Source organism: Tachypleus tridentatus, unplaced genomic scaffold (genome assembly GCF_004210375.1).
Source record: "Tachypleus tridentatus isolate NWPU-2018 unplaced genomic scaffold, ASM421037v1 Hic_cluster_2, whole genome shotgun sequence".
NCBI classification, from domain to species: domain Eukaryota; kingdom Metazoa; phylum Arthropoda; class Merostomata; order Xiphosura; family Limulidae; genus Tachypleus; species Tachypleus tridentatus.
In genome coordinates, this window is record NW_027467782.1 from 3057605 (window position 1) to 3063892 (window position 6288).

Sequence of the window (6288 nt, forward strand, 5' to 3'; positions counted from 1 at the left end):
GCCCTCGAGTAGCTTTGTGCGAAATTCCAAAACAAACAAACAAACAAACAAGTACATGAAAAACCTAACCATCAGAACATAACACATTTAGACCAACTGTTGGATAAATATAACCTGGGTAATAATACAACAACAGTTGTGTGACCTGGGTAATATTACAAGGACAGTTGTGTAGAGATTTTCTTCCTTCATCGACATGTGATGGGTCTGTGAGAAAATATCCATTGAGGGAAAGATTTGTGCATTACATTAAATCTCCATCTGAACACATTCACTGTCTACAAGCAGTATATTATTAATTACTGTTTGAACTTTTATGTAACGATATATCCTAAAGTTTAACATGAACTTCCGTGGCTGATTGTTTCATATTGATGAAGCCATACTATACTTAACAGTCAGTCTATAGAAGGATAGTGTTCACTATCTAATGATATATCCTATAGTTTAACATGAACTTCCATTGCTGATTGTTTCATATTGATGAAGCCATACTATACTTAACAGTCAGTCTATAGAAGGATAGTGTTCACTATATATCCTATAGTTTAACATGAACTTCCGTGGCTGATTGTTTCATATTGATGAAGCCATACTATACTTAACAGTCAGTCTATAGAAGGATAGTGTTTACTATGTAACGATATATCCTATAGTTTAACATGAACTTCCGTGGCTGATTGTTTCATATTGATGAAGCCATACTATACTTAACAGTCAGTCTATAGAAGGATAGTGTTCACTATCTAATGATATGTCCTATAGTTTAACATGAACTTCCGTTGCTGATTGTTTCATATTGATGAAGCCATGCTATACTTAGCAGTCAGTACTAACAGTACATTGGTGTCAGCTATTAAGTATGCAGAGTTGAGGCTGACATTTTCTTCTGTACTTAACTAAACCTGTAACCCGGATTAGTTAGAAATCTCTTTGAGAAAACATCTTGGAAATGGTCTGTACTAAATTTTAGTAGAATAAATAATGTTATTTATTAGTAGAATTTTGAAACTAAACTGACAAATAGTTCTTCCATTTGTAAACAACATCAATAGATTAAATGCCAGTACCTCTGAAAACAGAATACATCCAAGATAATAGACATAAATAGAATATCGTAACTCAGATAAATATTTAACACTAAACTCCCAGTACCATTATTTCGAATATTCGTTTACCCGATTAGACAATGTTCAGGGATTTAATTATATTATTGATTTAAAAATAGAATTACGTTTAATTAGGAGTTATATTACAAATTTTGAATACAAAACTAATACTTATTGTATGTTACAACTTAATTTTGGAGTTAAAAAGCCTGAGATAGCCAGGTGGTTAAGGTAATCGACTCGTAATTTGAAGGTTGCGGGTTCGATTCCTTACCCCACTCATCATGCTCGCTCTTTCAGCCATGTTGGGCATTATTTACTTCCATTATTCGTTGGTAAAAGAGTAGTCCAAGAGTTGATGAGTAATTATCTAGTCTTACGTTACAAAATTAGGAGCGTCTAATGTAAATAACCCTCGTGTAATTTTGCGCCAAAAACGAACTAATTAAGCAGTAAAGGCTTGATGTTATTACACAGAAAATGAACTGCTGTTAAATTTTCTTTGACTACAGTTGTTTCTTGTAATAAGCGGTCGTTCTACAAAGTAGAATATTCTCTCTTAACCTGAAGATCACCTAGGAAACGTTGTTCTTATCAATAAAAGTGTTGATACCCATAGTAGCCGTTCTGAGATACAAAGACAGGCATCATAGTGTTATTATCATTGACAAAAAATATTATTTCAAGAGTTGTCTTCCTACACACCAGACGGAAGCTAATTTTTGTGAAGAAATTTAACTCAACAAATATTGACTTCTTATATTTTCATCAAATACAGAATTGGTAAACACATTCAATATTATTAGATTTGTATTTTCAATAATCAGCAAAATCAACTTGGAGTGAACGAGTGGGGGACCAAATGAACATCAGAATTAAAGTTTTGATGATTTAGAACATGTGAAATTTTTACCAAATTATTTAAAAGCTTCCAAAAATATTAACTGAAACATGTTAAAAACTTCCAGATTAAACTATCTTAATTTGACACGTTAAATTTCATTATTTGTGTAATTATTGATTTAATACCTTCCAACGTACGTGGAAGACAACTAATATAAACTATTACATAACCGAACCAACAAACTAATTACAAATGTGTTATAAAATGTGATATTTAACCATTCTTAATATGTAATATGTCGTTTGAACACCGACATCTCATTCTTCTAGTTTATATTATTTTAATCTCTATTACTATTATTTTATTTTATTACTTTATGTGAGACTGGTGAATGCAGGATAAGAATGACAGATGTAAGGTTCCTCAGTCACCTCCAAAATATAGAGTACATTTTATATCCCACATTATAGTCTCTACACATTTTTTTCAATTTGTATATCATTTTTTACATCTGTCTTGGCTTGTTTTTGGTTATAACAAATAAATATCAGAGGTGTTGATTTCCTGTTTTTAACTCAGTCCTCAGTTTTGATTCATTTAACTTAACACAAAGCTTATTAATATTCTAGCCACACACACACACTTACTTTCCGTTGAGCAACTGGTAAGGTGGAGAACATATATTACTAAATTCCGGGTTTCGATTCCCTGAGTGTTTTGAACTAAGATCTCAGTCAGCTTTGTGTTTAACAACAAGCAAAAACAAGAATTATTTATTTTTATTGATAACAAAATTACATATGGATACTAAAATATCCTCAGAATATATCGCTTCCTTCTACGCTTTAAACCATAGGGTTCCAGTTAAAGATTCCATAACCACCTCCACCTCCAGCTCCACCTCCAATAAGTCCATGACCATTAGGACAACAATATGAAGGAGGAACATCACAATAAACAAAATTTGTTGCACATGCGATGTCATCTCGGAAATTCCCCTCTAGTTCAGGTAGTAAACAAAGTAACGTCATTAGAATATATATCACCTATAATATTTTATAATGATTTTTTAATCGTCACTGTTTTTCTACTTGTGAAGCCTAGCTAATAAACATTATATTCATAAAACTATTAAAATTACATTACGTCAATATCAAGATCAACCGTTAATGTTACAGAACACGTCACAAAAAATAGTCATATTTAACAGTTACGTTATTTAACGAGTTTGTCAGTAAAAATCTATTGTTAATCTTTAAACCAATCTACTTTGTTTCTAGAACAGTATCTTATATTAAATTTCAACTTTCCGTAGCGTCACTAAAAGTACATAAAAAATTATCTGCAAAAACACATTAAAGTGATTCTCCGTTGCTTACCTTATACACTAAATATTGTATTTTACGCCTCAGTTAGAGGCTACAGCGTGGAAGACGAACCCTAATTTGTGACAGAGAATTTTAATAAAATAAATTGACTTTACAACTAACACTTTAATATATCCTTGATTTTCTTCAATTTACTGAGTAAAGACATAATATACTCCACAGTATATCGATAATATTACTTCAATTGTTTTATACTACTGAAGATACTTGTAGTTAGTAAGTAATGACATTATGATCTGTATGAGAGGCCGATTTGAGTAGATCCCAAGCTAACCTCTTGTCTTAACTCATCACCTTTGTCTTGAGACACTCATGAGAAATATAAACAAAAAATTGTGCGTATTACATTGTATAAAATACGGTATATTGTTCTCACGGTTGTGGATTGTATGTCATAACAAACACGACCACACCACAAGATCAATCATATAAACAGCTGTCGTATTAATGTAATTATTATTTTGTACACTAGTTAATTAACAATTATCTGTTACTTTATTATCCATATTACTTACTATCAGTTTGATATTCAGTTGTAGCAACAAATGCAATTTAAATTGAAATATTTACTTCAAAAGTTATAAGAACAAATTTTATAAAAAATGCACGGTTGTGTCACCCTGCGTTGCTGTTTCACACATGTAATCATTTAAAATAATTTAATTTCTCACTTTAAATTGCTGTGAAAAATAGAGTCGTCAAAAGTATATTATTTATTACATTCTTTCATTATAAACAATATTCGAATGTTTGAATACACGTTGTTGTTATAAACTTACTTTCATTAAATATTATGTTACAAACCTCCGTTAGTAACAAGAAATAAACATTGTGGCAGTTTCTTAAACGATACAGACAAACGTAACTCATAATAATTGATATTTCTATCATACCATTTAAACTGTTTGAATGAATTCAGTGTCAAAGAATTCATACTCTCACCTGGAGTTGATTCCAACAGTGTTGTAAACATCAAAAGTATAATAATTGTTGTAGTCTTCATTTCTCTGATCTGTTAAAATCAGTATTAATACAATTAGAGAAATGTGACTTTTAACGAAGCGTAAAATAAAAGCTCGACACTTAGTACAGCCCATGAATTCTATATCTTACTAGCTTCAGATATATTATAACAGAGGTACTTTTTATAAGCGAAAGTAGAGAGTTACAGAAAAAACAAGTTCCCGATTTATCACAGGGACACTAAAACCATTATAATAACTGGACAACATCTAATGTAAGATTTCTATAGGATAAAAATTACATTTTGTAAATACCGTTTGACAACAAAAATGATTTTATATTAAAATTTTTCTTTTTTTGGAGGTTTTTCGAACTTTATAAAACATGAAAGTAAAAACTTCTTTATTAAAGAAAGTTTATATCTAAGAATAATACCAGACCGATCAACCAAAACACACAGAATTAAAGTTTAACAATGAATAGAAAAACGTTGAAGTTACCATAACTGCGGTAAAATATCGACTTATGAAATGAAAACAAAATATTAGTTTGTGTTAACATGATAAAAATAATTATTCAAATAAGTACTTAAGATCTGTACTTAGTTAATATTAATTATAATTACTATTATAAAGAAATACTCTCAAACAAGATATAAAAATTATATTACCAATGAGTGTTCAATTATTAGGTACTTGAACTACGTTTTATTGGAGTGTTAAATATACAGTTAGACTGTGGTCCTGATACTCAGCCTATATAGTCGTATTTTTAATGAGATGCACAGTTCTGAGAACATCACAACCAATCAGAATGATTCCAGTAACAGTTGACGTCAAGAATATATTACAATATTATAGAAACATGTAGAGAGACAGATTGAACCAATAGGAAGCTGTGAGTGATTATTTGTTATTTACATGTGATACATTTCTGTTGAAGTCGCTCATGTAGTGGTGGAAAGACTAAAACTGTAAGTGGTAATGAAGTTGTGTGATTGGGGTAAAATGGATAGTAACATGTAAGTAGTTGTGTTTCATGTATATTCACAAATGGTTTATATATCAATAAATCGTGTGGAACACACGTAGCTATTGTAACATTAGAACAAACGAGCCTCGATGTGCAATATTATAGACAAAACGTAGTTATTTTAACTTTAGAACACACAGGTGTCTATAAAGACATTTATTTAACCATAAGTATACAGGCTAACTAAATGATTTTTATATCCTAATCATGTTGACACGCTGTCCGTTTCTTTGTTTGACTTAAACTTTCCACAAATTTATACGAGAATTATCTGCGCCAGCCGTCCTTAAGTTACCTGTGTGAGATAAGAAGGAAGGCTAATAGCCATCACCATCCACCATCAACTGTAAGTTACTTTTTATTTACAAATTGTGGGATCAACATTTATTTATAACGCCTCTTTAGCTGAATGGGCAAACAAGTTTCATGAGTGGGGGATTCATACTCGTTACCCTAAGAATTCGAGTCACTCACCACCTAGCCGTATCAGGACGGTATACATACACTTAGTTCAGTGTGACGACATACTCTTGTTTGTCACATGACAGAAGTCATTTGTACAGTTTTATGATATACTACAGTTCCAAACATGTGAAACTCTTATCTAATTATTTATTATGAGTCGAACGCCTTAACCACCTGGCCATGCCATGCTTTTTTTTTAATTCATGAAGCTAAATTCTAAAACGGCTGACTCAACACCTTCACACAGCTCCCTAGAGTACAGCATAAGTTTAAGTAGTTACACAACAGTTCCAAACATGTGAAACTCTTATCTAATTATTTATTATGAGTCGAACGCCTTAACCACCTGGCCATGCCATGCCTTTTTTTAATTCATGAAGCTAAATTCTAAAACGGCTGACTCAACACCTTCACACAGCTCCCTAGAGTACAGCATAAGTTTAAGTAGTTACACAACAGAAACACTATTGTGACTTTGTTCTTATAA

At 31.3% G+C, this 6288-nt stretch overlaps 1 long non-coding RNA gene across 1 annotated transcript; it reads right to left on the reverse strand.

The window, feature by feature from the left end:
* Nucleotides 1-2692: 2692 nt before the first annotated feature.
* LOC143243166 (uncharacterized) lies at nucleotides 2693-5050 on the reverse strand. Its single transcript, XR_013024106.1, has 3 exons — nucleotides 4975-5050; nucleotides 4284-4353; nucleotides 2693-2953 (listed from the first exon to the last, which is right to left on the reverse strand). It is a non-coding gene; the product is annotated as an uncharacterized LOC143243166 (long non-coding RNA).
* Between the last annotated feature and the right edge of the window lie 1238 nt (nucleotides 5051-6288).